Source organism: Athene noctua, chromosome 5, assembly GCF_965140245.1.
Source record: "Athene noctua chromosome 5, bAthNoc1.hap1.1, whole genome shotgun sequence".
Lineage (NCBI taxonomy): Eukaryota > Metazoa > Chordata > Aves > Strigiformes > Strigidae > Athene > Athene noctua.
This window is the reverse complement of record NC_134041.1, coordinates 38,129,079-38,149,378: the sequence shown is the minus strand read 5'-3', so window position 1 is coordinate 38,149,378 and position 20,300 is coordinate 38,129,079. Positions and strand designations below refer to the sequence as shown.

At 42.6% G+C, this 20,300-nt stretch overlaps 2 pseudogenes; both read left to right on the top strand.

The window, feature by feature from the left end:
• Positions 1–8,924: 8,924 nt before the first annotated feature.
• LOC141961134 (uncharacterized) lies at positions 8,925–10,714 on the top strand (annotated as a pseudogene).
• A 2,245-nt stretch (positions 10,715–12,959) lies between these two features.
• On the top strand, positions 12,960–15,163 carry LOC141961132 (uncharacterized; annotated as a pseudogene).
• The last annotated feature ends 5,137 nt before the right edge of the window (positions 15,164–20,300 follow it).

Genomic DNA, 20,300 nt, shown 5'->3' with positions numbered 1-20,300 from the left:
TCATTATTTAACACTTGGCTCTTAACAACTTATATACACAGTAAGAACCTCATCAAAAGCATTCATTGCCAAAAACTGAAAACATAAGTCCCTTACTTAACATTCAAAGCAGATCATGTCCTTGGGGACTTCACATTTCTTTTACATTATTGTTCACAATTATAAATATGAATCTGGAAGCCTTTCCTTAGTCAGTAGGCAAAATTGAATACAATTTGAGTTCCAGGAAGAATACTCATTGAATACAGGGAAGACAGACAACACATATTTAACGGGTTATATGATTGGGCAATTTATTTAAACTTTGAAGTCCTAACATTGCTATGTTGTCATATCCCAGTACTATACTCTCACCCACTGCTGATTCAAATTTCTGCACCATTTGGCGTCAGATCTGTTGGAGATTGGATATCCATAGGTCTACACAGAGACCATGTCTAGCTCCTCCCAAAGGAATAAATACAGAAACATGCAGAGACTGTCTTCAGTTGGAATTAGTGCAGACTATTTCTTCCATTGCCTTTATCTGATATCTATGACCTTAAGTAGATACAATTAAAACAAAATAAAACACAACAAAACAAAAAAACAGACCAAAAACCTAATCAATTTTGAAGTAAGAAGTTAACGTAGTATTGCTCCTAGCTGTATTTGTTATTATGAATCCAGAAGAAACTGGTATTTCTTGTTTAGATGTACAGCAGCAACAGAGCATTTCAGCTGTGCCCTTGTAGGTAGTGTAAACTGAGTTATCACTGAAGAATTTCTCACCTCCTTTTAAAGACAAAAAATCAGATATAATCCAAAGATTTCCTCTGGGTAATGTTATATCTGAATTTTAAGGTGCTGAAATGATTCTAGGTGACTCCATGCATATTTAACCAAAATGGCTTGATATTTAGGCATATTCCTGCAACATGCTGCAGGTTAAAGGGGAAAACCAGGATAATTTGTTTCTGGTTGTCAAGCACAATAAATCATTGTTGCTCTAGCTCACATGGGGGGTAAAAAAAAAAATAAATCTGTTCCTCTATAGTTTAATATTTAGAAGTAATAACACATCCTTTAGTGAAGAAGCAAGTACTACAAACCAAATGAAAACAGGATCACCGATGTAAATAGCAGACTGCTATCATGGACAGGTGCAAAATCATGATAACATGCACTATAGCGAGACTGGAATTAGGTTGGAAACATATCCTATCAATAACAATGTAATTATGATGACTTGATCTTTATTAAATGCCCCAGGATGTGCTACAGGCATTGCAAATGAATGAGAAGAAGTGATCCTTAGCCTGAGTAATACATCTAAAAAGGGGGGAAAGAAAAACAAGAGTCAGAGAAAGTGGGAAAGGGGAAATAAAGGAAAATTGGACTAAATGAACGTCAGGGTTTTGGGTTTTGTTTTGGGTTTGTTTGTTTGTTTGTTTGTTTGTTTCTGTGTGGTTTTTTGTTTGTTTGTTTGGGTTTTTTTTGTGTGTGTGTGTGTGTGTGTGGTTGTTTTGGTTTTGGTTTTTGGTTTGGTTTTTTTTTTTGTGTGTGTACAAGATGACATCTATTGCTAGATCAGTTGTGCCTGGAGTTAGAAAATGCCTAGGACTGAGACTACAGTGTTGTCGAGAAAACAAGAGATCAAGAAAGGATAAAAGCAATACTGAGTTCCTCCCTAACACTCAGGTACTTCAAGCTACATCAGTGCAAATTGCTAGATTCCTCACTGTCTTTGAACAGTAACATATCTTTCAGAAGCCTCAAGATCCAAGAGACTTGTTTGCTCTTTGTATCAAGTAAAAAATCAACTTATGTTGTACATAGGAACTCAGTACACCAAGCAATTGCAGAAAGAAGAGAACTGCTGCTTCTCAGTAGGCTACTTGTTGATTTGTTTTCTTAATAATCAGAGCTTGTATTGCTCACACTATTAGGAAACAATGAATGCTCCTGAAATCAATGCTCTATCTGAGTGCATGCTTTATCCAGAGCTGCTGAATCCCCAATCCTTAAATACAACCTTTTCCAAACAACCAATTAGAGGCACTTAAGTTCAGAAAATATTATTTAGACTTGCAGTATACTACAGAAAACTGCTAGAGTGTGCTCAGTATAGTTCGAATATTAAAGAAGACCTTAGCAATTTTATAGCTATAACATGAGAAAGTTTTCCCCACAGGATGACTATATTGCCATGGTAACTGAGAAAGGAAGTCAAGTTAACATAGTAGCTCATGTTTTCCTCATTTTCTGTGTCAGCATTTTCTCAGAGCGGTTACATTACTTAGAGCCAAAGAACTTCAATCAAAGATATAAACTTTCTGGAAGTAATGGGAGCTTGCTTACATTATGGGAAAATATTATTTCTTCATTCTAATAAGTACACTTCAGTATAATCATAGAATTACAGAATAGTTTGGCTTTATATTTAAAGTTCCATTAGACCAACTCTCCTGCAGGGAAATCTTTCACTAGATGAGGTGAGAATATAATATATATTATTACTCTTGAATGTGATAAAATCACTGTAAATTAAACCAGAAATGCTTTAAATTAATTTTCAACATTAATCCAGATTAATTTTTGTATGTACACTGGCCATAAAATGCCATCCAGGAAAACAGTTAAAAGATATGGGTCTGTAAGATTCAGAACACCCCAAAAAACCCCAACTAGATGTCACAAAAGGCATACGAGAAGGAAGCAAAATTGAGAAAAAATTAGCGACTGTCAAGGAACTCAGAGTAGTTGGGCTAAAATAAGCCACATAAACACAAAGTATTCAGTGATCTCTTTCAAGTTATTTCACAGCAGGTTAGCTTCTCAGTTCTTACATGACACTGTAAGAGGTATCATACAAAAGTTTTAGCTACAGAACATATGTATATACATATACATATATATATGTTAATAAATTAGCTACACTGCAGTGCACAAAATGTGATGTCTTACACAGAGAACAAATCACTTAAGTTTAGCAAAAGATTAAGAAACTGAGAGTACAGAGACTGAAAATAAGCAAAAGCAGACAGCTACAAAATAGGAAAGTGGGAATGCCTCTCTAAGACTGAACAATATGATGATTGAGGCAAAACAGAAAGCACAGAGTAGCATAGCTGATGAACGCTTCTGCATGAGAAAGGCTCACTTATCTTTACCTTGCTCCCATTTAAAAACATATATATATATATATATATATATATTGAAAGGCATAGCTGTCAGTATCGACACCAATAGCAACATATTGCCCAAAGCTGCATGTGCTGCTTAAAAAAACAAAGCATGGCTCAGCTAAGCCAGAAGATTTAGAAACTTGCAACTATCAAGCAAATTGCAAATAGGTATTTATGAGCAGATTTGAGAACCTGTAACAAGGATCACGTTATAAAAGCTAACAGCACCAAAAGAGTGGGAAAGAGATACTACTGTTCTCAGTTCTTTTTATTACTTTCAGGTCTGAGATGTGTGCCAAAATGGTGATCCATCCTTGGATTGAACTTGTGGCAGCACAAAAGGCCAAAATCAAAATTGTGTGTAATAAAAGAGGTACTTGCTTTACTCTTAGGAAGCAATGAAGAATGTTGCAGGAGTAGATGATCAGGTTAAAAATGATCTGTGATTATAGGCCCCCTGATGACATGATGAATGAAGATTAGGGCAAAGTGGTTATACAATCAGACCAGCCTTCAAGCCTTACCAGTACTGGTGGAGAAGATACTGATTATTCCTTGGAGAAGGGTGATAAGTGTCTTTTGGGAGGGAAGGAGCGTGCCATATACTAACAACGACCTGTCAAGTTCAGGCGATAGGTTTGGTCTCTTGACAGCAAATGAAAAAGAGAAAACCACAAACTCCACAGTGGAAGACACAGATGACTGGTGACTCTTTTCTGGTCAATGAAGGAAATAAATTCCTGACTGGACATGAAATCTGTGGAAATAGGCTGGCTTGAGGGAAGACAAATCAATTGATAATGATTGTCAATGAGGGTTAACTAGTCTACATTGCTCATCTGATTTACTGATGCCACCATCACAATTTGGGATTATTTTAAGCAGAACAGAAGTGAGCAGAAGTTCTTAGCATGGGACTGTACTGGGTCTGGCTGAGCTGGAATTTGTTTTCCAGTATAGCAGCCCTCATGGTGCTGTGGTTTATGTTGGGAGCTGGCAGGGTGTTGGTAGCACCCTGGTGTTGTGGCTACTGCTGAGCAGTGCTTACACAACACCAAGGCTCTTTCTGACATTTCCCCCCCTGCAGTGGGACGGGGTGGGCAAGATCTTGGGAGGGGACACAACCAGGACAGCTGACCCCAACTGACCATATGACGTCTGCTCAGTATAAAGCTGGGAGAAAGGAGGAAAGGGGTGGGGTCACCCTTGGTACTCCGAGGCAACCACTATGCGTATTGGAGCCCTGCTTCCTGAGAAGGCCCGACATCGCCTGTTAATGGAAAGTAGAGAATAAATATGTTTTCTTTTTAATTTTTTTGCTGCCACGTGCGGACCTTTGCTTCGCTTTGCTTATATTAAAACTGCTTTTGTTTTACCCACAAGAGTTGATCTATCTTATTATCTTTCCTCTCTTTGCCCTGTTGAGAAAACAAGGGGAAAGGGGGGGAAGTGATAGAGTGACTTGGTGGATACCTGGCTTTTAACCAAAGTCAAACCACCACAGGGACAAAAACAATTGGTGGTTTTGATTAAGGATCAGATTAGGCTACAGAGAGCTGGGGAAGGTTGCAGAGAGCTGGGGATGAGTCTCTTTAACCAAGTAACAAGCAATAGGACAAGAGGGGGTGGCCTCAAATTGTGCCAGGGAAGGTTTAGACTAGATATTAGGAAACATTTCTTTACAGAACGGGTTGTTGGTGTTGGAATGGGCTGCCCAGGGAGGTGGTGGAGTCCCCGTCCCTGGAGGGGTTTAAGAGTAGGGTCGACATAGCGCTTAGGGATCTGGTGTTGTTGGGAACTGTCAGTGTTAGGTTAATGGTTGGACTGAATGATCTTCAAGGTCTTTTCCAACCTAGACTATTCTGTGATTCTGTGAAGGTAGAGACTAACACATTCTGGAAAGAAGTTCTTCTCTTCGGTGATAAAGTTACCATAGTAAGTTTTCCCCTCCCGATCACAGAAGGATGTTCCAGAAGGTTTTGTGCAGGGACATGTTTTTTCTCAAAAAAAAGGGAAGGGTAGCTTTGTATTGACTTACCTTTTCAAGTGCAAGCATGTTCTGCTAATAATATTTAAGAATTAATTTGTTTTTAAAGGCTGAGCAGTAACATGAATAACTGACAAAAATTGTTTAAAATACTTTGTCTATTTCCTCCCTTTCCTTCATCCATTCATCACCTAGTCTGCACTGACATTGAGGATTGCTCCTACCAATGTGCAGGACTTTGGTTTCGTCCTTACTGAACTTCATGAGGTTCACATGGGCCCACTCCTCAAGCCTGTTGTGAGACACAAGAAACCAGGCCTGTGAGAAACTAAGAGGAAAGCAAAAGTTGAAGCTGATTGAAGAAATGCCTCAAACACTTGCAAGACAAAACTATGAGTCACAGGGTGCATTCTGTGGAGGCCAAAGTTGATAACGCTGCCCAGTGTAGCTGGGGGAGAAAGCCCTGTGGAGACAGGACGGCTCTCTCTGGGGCACCTGGGCAGATTTCAAGGGCCATGTGTCCGGTGAATGAACTTTGCTTCATTATCCACGAAATGCATATTAAAGTTAACACCCCTCAATATGCTAACGAGGGCTGACATGATCATGCTAATTACATCATCCCATGAAACACCTTACCCTTCCTCGTACATGGGATACGTAGCTATGTGGGTCGACCTAGGGTCGATCAAAGGGGGGGAGGAAGAGCTCTCTCTCTCTCTGTACCCCTCTCCTTGCCCCCCCTCTGTCCCCCGGCTGTCTGGAGAGAGCAGTGAAGCAAAGAAGATGGATGCCAGTGAAAAAGACGGCTGCTTCCTGGAACCCTCGCTGGTGGGATCAGCGCAGGAACCCAGACCGGTGATCTGTATTCCCCCATTCCCTCTATCTCCCTCTTTTCCTTTTTCCATTAAGAAATGCAAGGCATATTATATTGCTCACCACAACTTGCTATATACTTAGCCAATTATCGTGTGTTCAATTAGTACATTGTGGGTAGTGACTAAATGCTTGGACTTGGAGACTTGTTGTCTGCTCCAATTGGGGATTGTGAATCTGAGTCACTTGTCCCCCTCATCTGAGTGGGACACGACACCTGTCAAGGTCTCTCTGGAAGACATGCTTTCCCTGAAGCGTATCAACTGAGCCACTCAGTTTGCTGTTATCTGAAAACTTGATGAGGGTGTGCTCAGTCCCACTATCTATGTCATTAATAAAGATACTGAAATGATTCAGTATTCCCAGTGTGGACCCCTGAGGGACACCACTCATGACTGATCTCCGTCTGGACATTTATCCTTTGACTGCAACTGTTTGGAAGTGATCATCCAGCCAATTCCTTATTGACTGAATAGTCAAATCCATATCTCTCCAGTTTAGTGACCAGGATGTTGTGTGGAACCATGGGTCAAAGGCCCTGGAGAAATCCAGGTAGATTACTATTTCCCTTATCCTACAAAGCAGTCACTCCATTGTAGAAGACCACCTGATTCATCAGGCAATATAGATTATTCAGGCATGATACTTTGGTCTGATCCAGCAAGGACAGTCTAACACTCATATATAATTCATGTATAATTCATTATTTATAAGGTCCTTCATGCTCTAAGACTAAGATCACAACCCATATAAATAAAACTGTATTAGGAAAGAAAAAAGCAGGAAATCAACCATCACATTCAGATAATGGGCCTTGACACAATTACATCTCTGTACTCTCCTCTCAGGAGTACTCTCAGGAGGAGAGTACACAGTTTTTTCCTACACAGGAAAAAACTCAGTCTAATTTCTGTTGTTGTCTCCTGTTAGATTTTTTTAAATTAGTCCATCATTTGTACATTCAGAGAGATGCTACTAATTTTCATGCTGAGATTCAGACTTCACATGCACTAGGTCAATATCTTTGCCCTTTTTGATATCTTTGCTATCTTAACTCCCTTTTAATGTTATTAAGCTGGAAATACAATAATGCCAAAACATGAGAAGTATTTCCTGGTCCAGATCCAACCTAAGTATAATATACTGAGGGGTATCTTCAGATGAAGTGCAGCTCTTAGCATTCAAACTGTTTTATAAGATAATATGTTTTGTAGGCACTGATTTTAAGAACTATTGAACAGAACTTAATGGAATTGGTTGTAGAGTGTGTTGTGTCAACATACATAAAACCAGCTCAGTAATAACTGTTTGCTGGCAACAACTGCAGTCGTGTAACTACCTGGCTAACTATATTGGAAAGGAAACAGACAAAGGAAAGAAAAGGTTTTCTTTGAGAAATCATTTCTAACTTTGGTGGACAAGGACAATCTTCTTCTGCAGAGGGAGTTTAACCTGTACTCGGTATAAGGTAAGATTACACTTTTCGTTATTTGAAACACTATCATTTTCAGAATGAGTGAAGTGTGAATTCTGTCTTTACATCTACCTATCTATTGCCTGTAGATTTTCCTAAAATTGAGAGGATTTTGTGAATATATGTGTTGAAGGAATATATTTTCCTCTCTTCCCCATGGCTATTTCAGTAGTGATGACATGATGGAATCAAGTGATGGGGTTTAGCAGCAGGTCCATGGGGAAGGACATGACACTGTTACATTGTCTATTCTGTACTTCCCCATGCTTTCCAAAAGCTTTCAGAAATTTGATAGTTTTTGGCATGTTTTTATGTAGATGTCTAATTTATTACTCAAGCTGTGCAGAATGGCACTACAGATCCCGATTTTTTATCTTCCTCCTTTTTCAAAATAAAAATAAGTGTCTTGCTACATCTGAACCTTTTATTACAAAATTTGTAGCAACTTCTCTAAGGGACTGTGACTCGGTGTCTCAAGCATTGCTGTTGCACCACCACCATGTCCTGGCCTCAGTGTCCTGTGGACATGGAGGAGTACGCTCTGGAGAAGAGGAAATGTCCCAGACAAAACCATGACATCCACCTAAAGTTCAATCAGGGTGAAGAAGACGTGCAGGCCGGCATGACCACCATGAACACCTGGGCATGCGTGCATGGAGAACCACGAGACAATGAGCCCCATGGAAATGGGTGGACTTTTTGGAGAAATCTGGAACAATAAAAGGACTGTGTATTCCTCTCTCAGGATATCTCTCTCTCCCTCTCAGCCTTGTCATCACTCTTGGAGCTTGGAGCACCATCACCTGTACCGAGATCGAGCCAATGGTACATCACTGGATTTGTGGTGGTGGTAATTAATCTTGCTGCATCTCTACCATTTTTCTTGCTTAGGGATTCTCACTTTTCCTTCCTTTTTCTCTCTGTCCTGTTGCTATTACCAGTTGTATGCAAAAATAAAGTTCACAAGGTTGTACGACATCTGACCTATTTTTTGTCTTAATCTCGCTCTTAGGATTGTTTAAGAACCCTCCCCGATATCGGATCGGGACATTTTAAATTGGCGTTACAGAAAGGATCCCTTGAGACGAGAGTGCTGTACTACGTTGCTGTGTTGGATGCAAACCTCTCAGGATGAAATAACCCCCTTTGTGTTACATTAAGGTGTGACCTCCTGAGAGTGAACAGGGGGAAGAGTTGGCAGTGATATTGCATTTGTGTTTGGGTAAGGTGTGACCTCCTGAGAGTGAAAAGGGGAAACTTGCATACCAAGGTGTGGCCCTCTCCAGATGAAAACCCCTTTGAGTTGCTTTTGTGTTAGAGATTTGGATCTAGCCTCCTGGGAGAGAACAGGGGAAATTTGACATTAAGGTGTGATCTCTCAGGATGATATCCCCTTTGCATTGGGAAAAAAGGAAAAAAAATGGCTGCCCAGAAGGTAGTCAATGTTTGTGATGATGTGCCTTCAGGGGCTGAAGGAATAGACAAATTATATGATCTTTTGGAGGTGCACCGATCTCGCCCCTCCAGTCCTGGGACAAGATTGGGCGAAAAACCACTGGTTTCAACCACAGAGTGTGGTGGATCAGATAAGGGTATTGCAGGAGGAAGATAAGGTTGTGAAGAATATGGTGGTGATTCATGTTAAAAATAGAATGATTTTAATATAGAGGAGCATGGGTGTTACTAATGTTTTGCTATGTACATAAGTTGAAAGAGATTTATTGTAATTTAATTGCTAAAATGGTTTGAAGGGTTTTTTATCAAGTAAATACAGACTCATATGGACAGTTATTGCAAATGTGGAAAAGTACTGGAAAAACCCCTGTCAGAACGACTCTCATTTTAGCGAGAAAAGGAGTGGAAAAACAACAACAAAAAAAACCCCAGCAATGCCAGAAAAGCTGAGAAGATTCGAGAAACACCACTGCGCTTGCATGGACTAAACCACACCCATCTTATGAATATGTAGTAGAAAGACTATAAAGAGTGGTGGGTTTGTTTACACTTTGTTGTCCCACATCCATCCATGCAGCGTCCTCGGTGAGTCGGTGTGGAGCGGACTCCCCCCTGCTCCCCAATGTACAAAACCTTTTTTTGTTTTGCTTGTTCTCATTTCAATAAATTCATAAAAGTTATTTTCTAGTTCTGCCTCTGCATTTATAACAAAGTTAAAAAGGAAAAAGGAAAAGCTATAATTTGTGAAGTGCTAGGAGTGAGTCTGGCAGCTCCAGTGGAAGAGAGAAAGAAGTCTAGTCAAGCTGATGCTGTAATAGACTCACTGCAGATAGTCATACAGACCCTGCAGGAACAATTGAGAGACACCAAAGAATTGTTAGAGGAGGAAAGGAATCAAAATATAATATTGAAAAACGAGTTGAGAGAACAACTTTTGATGGAGACGGATACTCTAGTGGAGGGACAAGTGAAGCTTTTGAAGAAGGGGGCAGATTTATCCTCAAGGAGATTTGCAGAAGGCAAAAGAAACGGTAGAAAGTCTCCTCCATATGTATCCTCTGATTAAAACAGGGTATGTGTATGAGTACGATAGTGATAACTGTCCTCAGGTTATCACCAGATAAGTCGCATTTACAGCAATTGAATTGGCAAAGCTGAGAAAAGATTTCACAAGGACTGCAAAAGAATCAGAGACAGAGTATGTGTGGAGTGTCTTTGTCAGGAGGGGATGGAGTTTTGTTGTCAGAGAAAGAAGCAGAAGGATATTGGGGTCCAGGTTTGTTTCTAACTACTGGCGACTGCCGAGCCCCATTGACTCAGAGATCTGTGTACTGGGCCGGAGGGCTGAACCCCTTGGAAAGGAGAGATGCCCTTGCCATAACAGGTACGGTGGATCAGTTAGTGGGAAGTGTGCAGAAGGTAGCCTGTCTGCAGATGATGTATGACCAGGAGCTCAAGCCCAACCAAGGCTCCCCTATGATGATGCCTGTGGACCCAGAGAGGATGACTCCCCTGATACAAGGACTCCTTGAATTCCTGAAACCCACTGGCATTCAATTGCAAGGGAAGATTCAAAACACCCCCAATGGAGAAAGAATGACTGCCGCTCTGGAGGGGATAGTGACCCCTGGCCATCAACGGCCAGGGAGGAAAGTATGGACATGGGGAGAAGTAGCCCAGGAATTGATTAATTTTGGGAGAAAATATGGCCCTGTTGGTGGTTCGTCCCAAAGAACTGAAACCAGGGTTGTATAGGCTGCAGAGCAAATCAGTGGATGACAATCATCCACGAGGAACGGTCAAGGATTCACCCGGAGGTCACAGTTTTGGGAGAGAGAGGCCCCTAAGTCCACAGGGACTGTGGCAACTAGGGCTTCAGAAAGTTATTCGTTGGGACTTGTATGGAATCCCGACTCAAAAATTCGAACAACTTGTGCAGAAATGGTCAGGACAAAGGGTCACTTCCAGACCAACCATGATGCTCCACCCTTGATAGACCTTGGGGAGGAGCTGACTGGGGAAAAGAAGGTGGTAGGAAACTAGACCCTCCGCTCTCTGAAGGTGAGGGGGGAGGTGGAGGATGGATGTTTGTAAGACAACTCACCTGCAACATAAAAGGGGATTTACTGATTGCTGTTGCTGTAGGACCAAGGAAAAGACTGGTAACATTTCTGATTGATACTGGGGCACAAGTTACCGTGCTAACACGGACTGAAGCAGACAAAGTGGAATCTCAATTCCATCTAGAAATCTAATTGTCCAAAATGCCCTGGGAAAAACACAGTCAGTGCCTATTACTCCGGTGACACTATGGTTACCAGGACAGGAAAACCCTGTCAACACCAGGGTGGCCATAGGATCTTTCCAGCAGAATCTTTTAGGTATAGGTGATTTGAAGGGTAGGCAGTCGCAGGACACCCAGGGGAACTCATGGTCTTTTGGTGTCTCCCAGATCAGGCAATTGGCCAGAACATCTGGTGCAGAGGTGCATTTATTGCAAGCAGCACCTACCCTACCTCCCTCCAAACTGACCAATGTTAAATCCTACCCATTGCCTCTAGGAGCAAGGGAGGGAATTACACCAGTTCTGGAAGATTTGAAAAAACAAGGGGTTGTAGTTCCTACTCACTCCCCTTTCAACTCTCCAGCATGACCAGTCCAAAAACGAAACAACAAATGGAGATTGACAATAGATTACAGGAGACTCAATGCCAACACAGGTCCACTAACAGCTGCTGTGCCAAGCTTTGCTGAATTGATAGCAACCATTCCGGAACAATTCCACCCTGTCATGGCAACAATTGATGTCAAAGATATGTTTTTCATGGTCCCTTTACAACCTGAGGACCAGGATCGCTTTACCTTCACCTTGGAAGGACAACAGTACACCTTTACATGACTCCCTCAAGGATACAAGCACTCTCCCATGCTAGTTCACCATGATCTAACTCAAGAGCTGGAAACAATCCCCAGAAGAGCAGAGTTGATGATTTATCAATATATAGATGATATACTCATAGGAGGGAGCTGTAAGGAACTTTTTGGACTTTTAGTATGTCTCAACATCGCTGTCTCCACGACGACCACCTCCTGACTCAACGTAAAGGAGCAAACACACAGTCCCCGACGAAAACCACATCCGCTCTAGACAAGAACATCAGCAGTCATCTATCGAGCTGCACCTACGCGTGCGAGCGCGTGAGCCGGGTGGAGGGGAAACCGCGGCGAGACAGATTGGCCCCTCGCCGGCACGACCACCATGGACACCCAGGCATGCGCGCATGAAGGACCACGGGGTGGCACCTACAGCAACGAGCCCTGTGGAAATGGGCGGACAAACTGTGGGGACGGGGACTATAAAAAAAAAGAAGACTGCATACTCCAAAGAAGAGGGGAACCAACTCGGAGTCAGGAACGTGGAGCATCATCGGACCGACAGAACATCGCTGGATCCCCGGTCGTGGTGGTGGTAATTAGTTGCGCCTCTACCGTGTTCTTGCTTAGGGATTCCGACCTTTTCCTTTCTTTTCCTCTCTGTCCTATCGCTCTTATTAGTTGTTATAGAAATAAAGTTCATAAGGTTATTCAGCATCTGACCTCGTTTGTGTCTTAATCTCGCTCTCGGGATTTTTTAAGAACCCTCCCCCGATATCGGATCGGGACATTTTTAAATTGGCGTCACAGACAGGATCCCTTGAGACGAGAGTGCTGTGTTACCTTGTTGTCTTGGATGCAAACCTCTCAGGGTGAAAAAGTTCTCTGTGTTTTATATTAAGTTGTGACCTCCTGAGAGCAAACAGGGTGAGCGTGGACAGTGATGTTGCATTTGTGTTTGCGTTAAGTTGTGACCTCCTGAGAGTGAACGGGTGAAAGTTGTTTATCAAGTTGTGGCCCTCTCAGGACGAAAAACCCTTTGCATTGTTTTTGTGTGAGATTCATATTTGGTCTCCTGAGAGAGAATAGGGGAAATTTGACGTTAAGGTTTGACCCTCTCAGGACGATGTCCCCTTTGTATCAGAGAAAGGGAAAAGGAATGGTCTGTGATGATGTGCCCTCAGAGGCTGAAGGAATAGATATATTATATGATCTTTTGGAGGCACACAGATCCCGTCCCTCAATTCAGGGGCGAGACTGGGCGAAAAACCACTGGTTCCAACCACAGAGTGTGGTGGATCGGATAAGGGTATTGCAGAAGGAAGCTAAGGTTAGAAAGGGGAAAGGAAAAGCTATAATTTGTGCAGTGCTAGGAGCGAGTCTGGCAGCTGCAATGGAAGAGAAAAAGGAGAAGTATAGCCAAACTGACACTTTGATAGACTCGCTGCAGACGGTCATACACACCCTGCAGAACCAATTGAGAGATACTAAAGAGTTGTTAGAGGAGGAAAGGGATCAAAATAGAATATTGAAAGATGAATTGAGAAGATACATTTTGGCAGAGACAGACACCCATGCCGAGGCAGAAGTGAAACTTCTGGAGAAAGGGATACGTCAAATCTATCCCCAAGGAGATTTGCAGAAGGCAAAAGAAACGGTAGAAAGTCACCCCCACATGTATCCACTGGTTAAAACAGAGTATCTATATGAGGATGATAGTGATAACCGTCCTCAGGTTATCACCAAAGAAGTCCCATTTACCTCAACTGAATTGGCAAAACTGAAAAAAGATTTTTCAAGGACTGCAAAAGAATCAGAGACAGAGTACGTGTGGAGAGTGTCTCTGTCAGGAGGGGATGGAATTCTACTGTCTGAGAAAGAAGCAGAAGGATATTGGGGTCCGGGTGTGTTTCTAACCACTGGCGACTACCGAGCCCCATGGTCTCTGACTCAGAGAGTTGCATATTGGGCCGGAGGGCTGAACCCCTTGGAGAGGGGAGATCCCCTTGCCATAACGGGTACGGTGGATCAACTAGTGGAAAGTGTACAGAAGGCAGCCTGTCTGCAGATGATGTATGATCGGGAGCTCAAGCCCAACCAAGGCTCTCCGATGATGATGCCTGTGGACCCAGAGAGGATGACTCCTCTGATATGAGGACTCCCTGACTCCCTGAAACCCATTGGCATTCAATTGCAAGGGAAGATTCAAAACACTCTTAATGGAGAAAGAATAACGGCCGCTCTGGAGGGGATAGTGACCCCTGACCATCAACGGCCAGGGAAGAAAATATGGACATGGGGAGATGTAGCCCAAGAATTAATTAATTTTGGGAGAAAATATGGTCCTGTTGGTGGTTCGTCCCAAAGAACTGAAACCAGGGTTGTGCGGGCTGCAGAGCAAATTAGTGGGCGACAATCATCAATGAGGAAGGGACAAGGCTTTGGATCACCCCGATTTCAGAATCCTGGGAAAGATAGGTCCCTAACTCGATTGGGATTGTGGCAATTAGGGCTTCAGAAAGGCATTCCTCGGAAATTGATGGATGGACTCACGACTCAAAAATTAGAGCAACTTGTGGAGGAATGGCCAGAGCAAAAGGTCACTTCCAAACCAACCCCTAGTGCTCCACCCTTAATAGACCTTGGGGAGGAGCCAACTGGAGAAAAGAAGGTGACGGGAAACTAGACCCTCTGCTCCCCAAAGGTGAGGGGGGATGCGGAGGATGGATGTTTTTAAGACAACTCACCTGCAACACAAAAGGAGACTTACTGATTACTGTTGCTGTAGGACCAAAGAAAAGACTGGTAACATTTTAGTTGATACTGGGGCAAAAATTACCGCACTAACGCGGACTGAAGCGGAACAATGTGGAATCGCAATTCCATCCAAAAATTTAATTGTCCTAAATGCCCTGGGAAAAACACAGTCAGTACCTATGACTTCAGTAAAATTATGGTTACCAGGAGAGGAAAACCCAGTCAACACTATGGTAGCCATAGGATCTTTCCAAACAAATCTTTTAGTCATAGATGTTTTGAAGGGCAGACAATGGAGGGACACTCAGGGGAACTCGTGGTCTTTTGGTGTCTCCCAGATCAGGCAATTGAACAAAAGATCAGACACAGAGGTGCGCTTATTGCAAGCAGCACCTGCTCTGCCTCCCTCTAAAGTGACAAATGTTAAACCTTATCCATTGCCCCTAGGAGCAAGGGACGGAATTACACCAGTCCTGGAAGATCTGAAAAAACAAGGGGTTGTAGTTCCCACTCACTCCCCCTTCAATTCTCCAGCATGGCCAGTTCAAAAACCTAACGGCAAATGGAGATTGACAATAGATTACAGGAGACTCAATGCCAACACAGGTCCCCTTACAGCAGCTGTACCAAACATTGCTAAATTAATAGCAACCATTCAGGAACGGTCCCACCCTGTCATGGCTACAACTGATGTCAAAGATATGTTTTTCATGGTCCCTTTACAACCCGAGGACCAGGATCGCTTTGCCTTCACCTGGGAAGGGCAATAGTACACTTTTACACGACTCCCTCAGGGATATAAACATTCCCCCACACTAGCTCACCATGCTCTAGCACAAGAGCTAGAAACAATTCCCAGAAAACCAGAGGTAAAGATTTATCAGTATATAGATGATGTACTAATAGGAGGAAGTCAGGTAGAAGAAGTTAGGGAAACTCAGAAGGACATCATCACCCATCTAGAAAGCATAGGATTGACAATCCCACCTGAGAAAATACAGACACCTTCAAGTGAGGTAAAATTTTTAGGGATCTGGTGGAAAGGAGGTATGACGTGTATTCCCCCAGATACTCTTTCCTCTCTTAATCAGATCAAGATGCCAGGGTCAAAGAAAGACTTGCAACACACACTAGGATTGCTTGTGTTTTGGAGGAAACACATTCCTGACTTTTCGATTATTGCTAGGCCTTTGTATGACTTATTGAGAAAGAGAGCTCAGTGGGAATGGACTCCGGTCCATGACGAGGCTTTACAACTACTGGTGTTTGAAGCAACTGCCTATCAAGCCCTGGGTCCAATTCATCCGACAGATCCAGTTCAAATTGAATGGGGATTCGCCAAGAGTGGACTGTCCATTAACTTATGGCAAAAGGGTCCAGAGGGTCCTGTTAGGCCCATTGGTTTTTATTCTCGTAGCTTCAAAGACGCTGAAAAAAGGTACACCACTTGGGAAAAAGGTCTATTTGTAGTCAGTCTAGCTTTAAGAGAAGCCGAACGCACCATTTGGCAACAATCTATAATTATCAGAGGCCCGTTTAAAGTGATCAAAGCAGTTTTGTCGGGAACTCCACCCCCTGATGGAGTAGCCCAGAGAGCCTCCGTGCGAAAGTGGTATGCACAGATAGAACATTATTGTGAAATCTTTTCTGTAACTGAAGGAACCACAAAAGTGTTAAATATACAGGATGAGGTAGACCCGAGTAGGGAAACACCCGAGCTTTTGCCTGTAATGCAAGTAGCTCCTCCGTTTTCTGAACAATTGCGAAATGTCTGGTTTACTGATGCCTCATCAAAGCGAGAGGGAAAAATTTGGAAGTACCGAGCTGTGGCACTTCGGATAGACACCAATGAACAGATCATTACTGAAAGAGAAGGTAGTGCACAAGTAGGAGAATTAGTTGCTGTGTGGAGTGTTTTCCAACACGAGGCTCAGTCTGCTTCTTCTGTCTATATCTATACTGACTCTTATGCTGTGTTCAAAGGTTGCACTGAATGGCTTCCGTTCTGGGAACAAAATGGATGGGAGGTCAACAGAATACCCGTATGGCAAAAGGAAAAATGGCAGGAAATCCTTACCATTGCCAGACAAGGTAAATTTGCAGTAGCTTGGGTAGCATCTCATCAGCAAGACAATACCCCTGTGAGCCGATGGAATGCCGAGGTGGATGAACTAGCTCGGCTGGCTCCCCTACAAAGCACCCAGATAGCAGAAAATTGGGAACGCCTGTTAGAATGGCTACATGTGAAAAGAAAACATTCAGGAATTAAAGACCTGTATTGTGAGGCACAAGCCCGAGGGTGGCCAGTTACCAGGGAAGAGTGTAAAACTTGTGTATCTTCTTGTGAACAATGCTGTGTCCGTCTGGACAGACATCCACTGGGAAGTGACCCCCTGCACTTAAGAGAGGGAAAAGACCTATGGAAGGCCTGGCAGATCGATTACATCGGTCCCTTTCGAAAGTCAGAAGGCAAATACTATATACTGGTAGGTGTAGAGATAGTGTCTGGGCTAGTGCAAGCTAAAGCATGTTCTAAAGCAACAGGAGAAAACACAGTAAAAGCTCTGAAAGAATGGTTTGGAATTTTCCCCAAACCACAGTCGATCCAATCAGATAATGGCTCACATTTCACAGCCAAATTGGTCCAAGAGTGGGCAGCTCAGGAAGGAATTTCGTGGGTGTTTCATACTCCGTATTACCCACAAGCGAATGGAATTGTAGAAAGAACGAATGGTCTACTAAAACGCTTCCTCAAACCACATAAGCCAGGATGGGCTGAGAGGGTGTGGGATGCAGTGACCAGCGTCAACAGTCGCTGGGGAGTAAATGGATGCCCAAAGATCACAGCATTCTGTCCTAAACCTCCAGCAATCATGCCAACCCCACACGGTCCCGACCATGCTAGCAACCCATCTCATTTCCCAGGACAACCTGTCTTGGTTGAACTCCCCACAGTGGGCAAAGTGCCACTGGTGTTGGACACACCTCTTAATAAATACACCTGGAAAGCAAAAGATGCCTGTGGGAAAACTCACAAGATTCACACTAGATGGATTGTTCCCTCCTTCTAACCCGAGAAGCGAATTTGTTCTTTTGTTTTACTTTCAGGAGGAAGCAAGCGACGCAGACGCACCCACAGAAGAAGTGAAGCAGATGCAGATTTTAGTGTAATTTTGTTAGGATGTATATGCTGTTTTTTATTATAGTATTTTGTGCATTTACCTATGGGAGTGAAGGGAAACCAATTCCCCCATTTCCCCTCAACCCATATGACCCCTTTGAGGACAATGAGTTTGTTTTGTTAGCAAAAACTGTAAGCCAAACCTTTAATCTAAGTCACTGTTGGGTTTGTGGAGGACCTCTAGGATTGTCAAGCTGGCCGTGGGTCTCTACACCCCTTACCCCAGCAAAAATTGTAAGTAACTATAGTGAAACTAGCAACACCACCTGGGATGACAGTGAACATGGCCAATTCAATTTCCTAGTATGGGAAAATTTTGTTTAAATCGCACCCAGAAGGGAGGGGTCAACGTGGGAGAAAGTAAGTGTCAATGGACACTCACACATAAATTGGTTAACAAAAATAGAGGTGTTTATATATGGATGTGGCTTAATGAAAATGGGCGTAACAAAGGATTTCAGGGGTTTTGGTCAAACAAAAACGAAACTATATATGCTTAATTTCAGAAAGATTATTTTTATCATCAAGTTTTTGAGTGGAAAAATGACACTGGTGCCTGGTACTGTACCGCTCGAACGAATAGTTACCTTAATGAGTTTTTTAGTCCCTTGGGGGACAAAAACACAACTTACTTTCAAATTCCAAAAACTGCAGCTGGACCATTTGCAAACGGTGCCAAAGCCCAAAAAGGCCATTATTGGATTTGTGGACATACTGCCTACAAACAACTACCAGCAAACTGGTCAGGGATTTGTTATATAGGGATTATTCGTCCTCTGTTTTTCCTTCTTCCAGAGGCGGATGGTCCTCAATTGGGAATAAGACTATATGACAAATTGGGAAACAAAGGGATTGTCCGCAGCAAGCGATCTGTTGAGTTCAAAATTGGTGGAACTCAAAAGTGGGGAGAAAATGAGTGGCCTCCCGAAAGAATAATTAAGCATTATGGGCCTGCAACCTGGAATCCCAATGAACCAATATCAGGGGCAAGAGAACCGATTTATAATTTGAATCGCATAATTCGACTACAAGCAGTTTTAGAAATTATTACCAATAAAACTGCTAATGCTATAGACATTTTAACCCAACAATCTCAACAGATGCGCACTGCAATCCTTCAACATCATATGGTCTTGGACTATCTGCTAGCAGAAGAGGGAGGGGTATGTGGAAAACTGAATGTTTCTAATTGTTGTTTGGAAATAGCTGATGTAGGTGAAGTAGTCCTTCAACTAACTACAGACATTAGGAAACTGGCCCATGTCCCTGTTCAAACATGGAATGGCTGGAATGGTGATTTATGGTCGTGGTTACCCGGAGCACCATGGGTAAAACAGCTTTTATTTTATCTGTTATGTGCATTTGCTGCCTTGATGTTTTTGCCCTGTATCATTCCTTGCTTTGTTCAGTTAATCCAACATGTTGTATCCAACATGCAATTTACATCTACTGCCTCACCTGATGGTGTAAAACTGATTCGTGCTGTTGGCCAATCAAAGTCTACCACTGTATCAATCATTTAAACCTTATATATATATCTCTACACATGTATCCTTGTTCATATTTAGGATAGGCACTTTGAGGCCTAAACAACACATGCGCTTTGGGCTGGGGGCGTGGAGATCCATTTTCTTGCTGCGTAGACAGACCCCCAACTCAGGCGAACTAGACCACCATTTTGCAGCTCCGTAATTTTTGCAATCTATAGCAATCATGGATATGGATTGCATTTCTGCATTAGCTTTAATTCTTGTTTTGTCGGCTATTGCCTTGTTTGTTATTGTAATGTTTCTTTTTTGCCGTTGCAAATGTGATCTTTGTAAATTATCTTCGTCTTCCTCTACCACTTCACCCGAGCAACAACCGCTGCATTCCTCTGCTGTTTCCCCTGCGTCTCCTCCTCAATCGTCTTCTCCTGCCGCTGTTCCTGAGCCTCAACCATCCTGTTCTTTTGCCGTTGTTCCCGAACCCCAGCCATCATGTTCTTCTGCTGCTCTACCCGAACCTCAACTGCCCTCGTGTTCTTTTGATGATTTTCTTGAAACTCGCGTCTAATTTGTAAGATATCTTTGTTTTATAAAGTTAATTAGTTTAAATATTGTTAGAGATAATAGTATTGTTTATTCGTTTTGGTTTAAATTTAAATAGAATTTTCCAGGCTCGGATGACGCATGCGCTTTGGGATAAGGGAAGCCCTTTTTCCCTCTGCGCATGCTGATCCTGATTCTAGCAGACCGGAGCAGCGGACCACGTGCACTTGCAGGGCCCTGAACATTTTTTGGTATCCTTTGTTTACAATGGATTGCTTCTTAGCATTACTTTTGATTCATGTTACCCTTTCTGTTCTGATGGCTATTGTTTTGCTTATTATTGTCATACTTCTGTTTTGTCCCTGTAAGTGCTTTCCATGGAGACTGTCGCTGCATCCCTCTGCGGATTCAGAGCCTTAAGATTAAGTTTATAAGATGTTCTAGTTTTATAATGTTGATTGGTTTAAGTATATCGGTTAAAATTGTTAGATAAAAATGT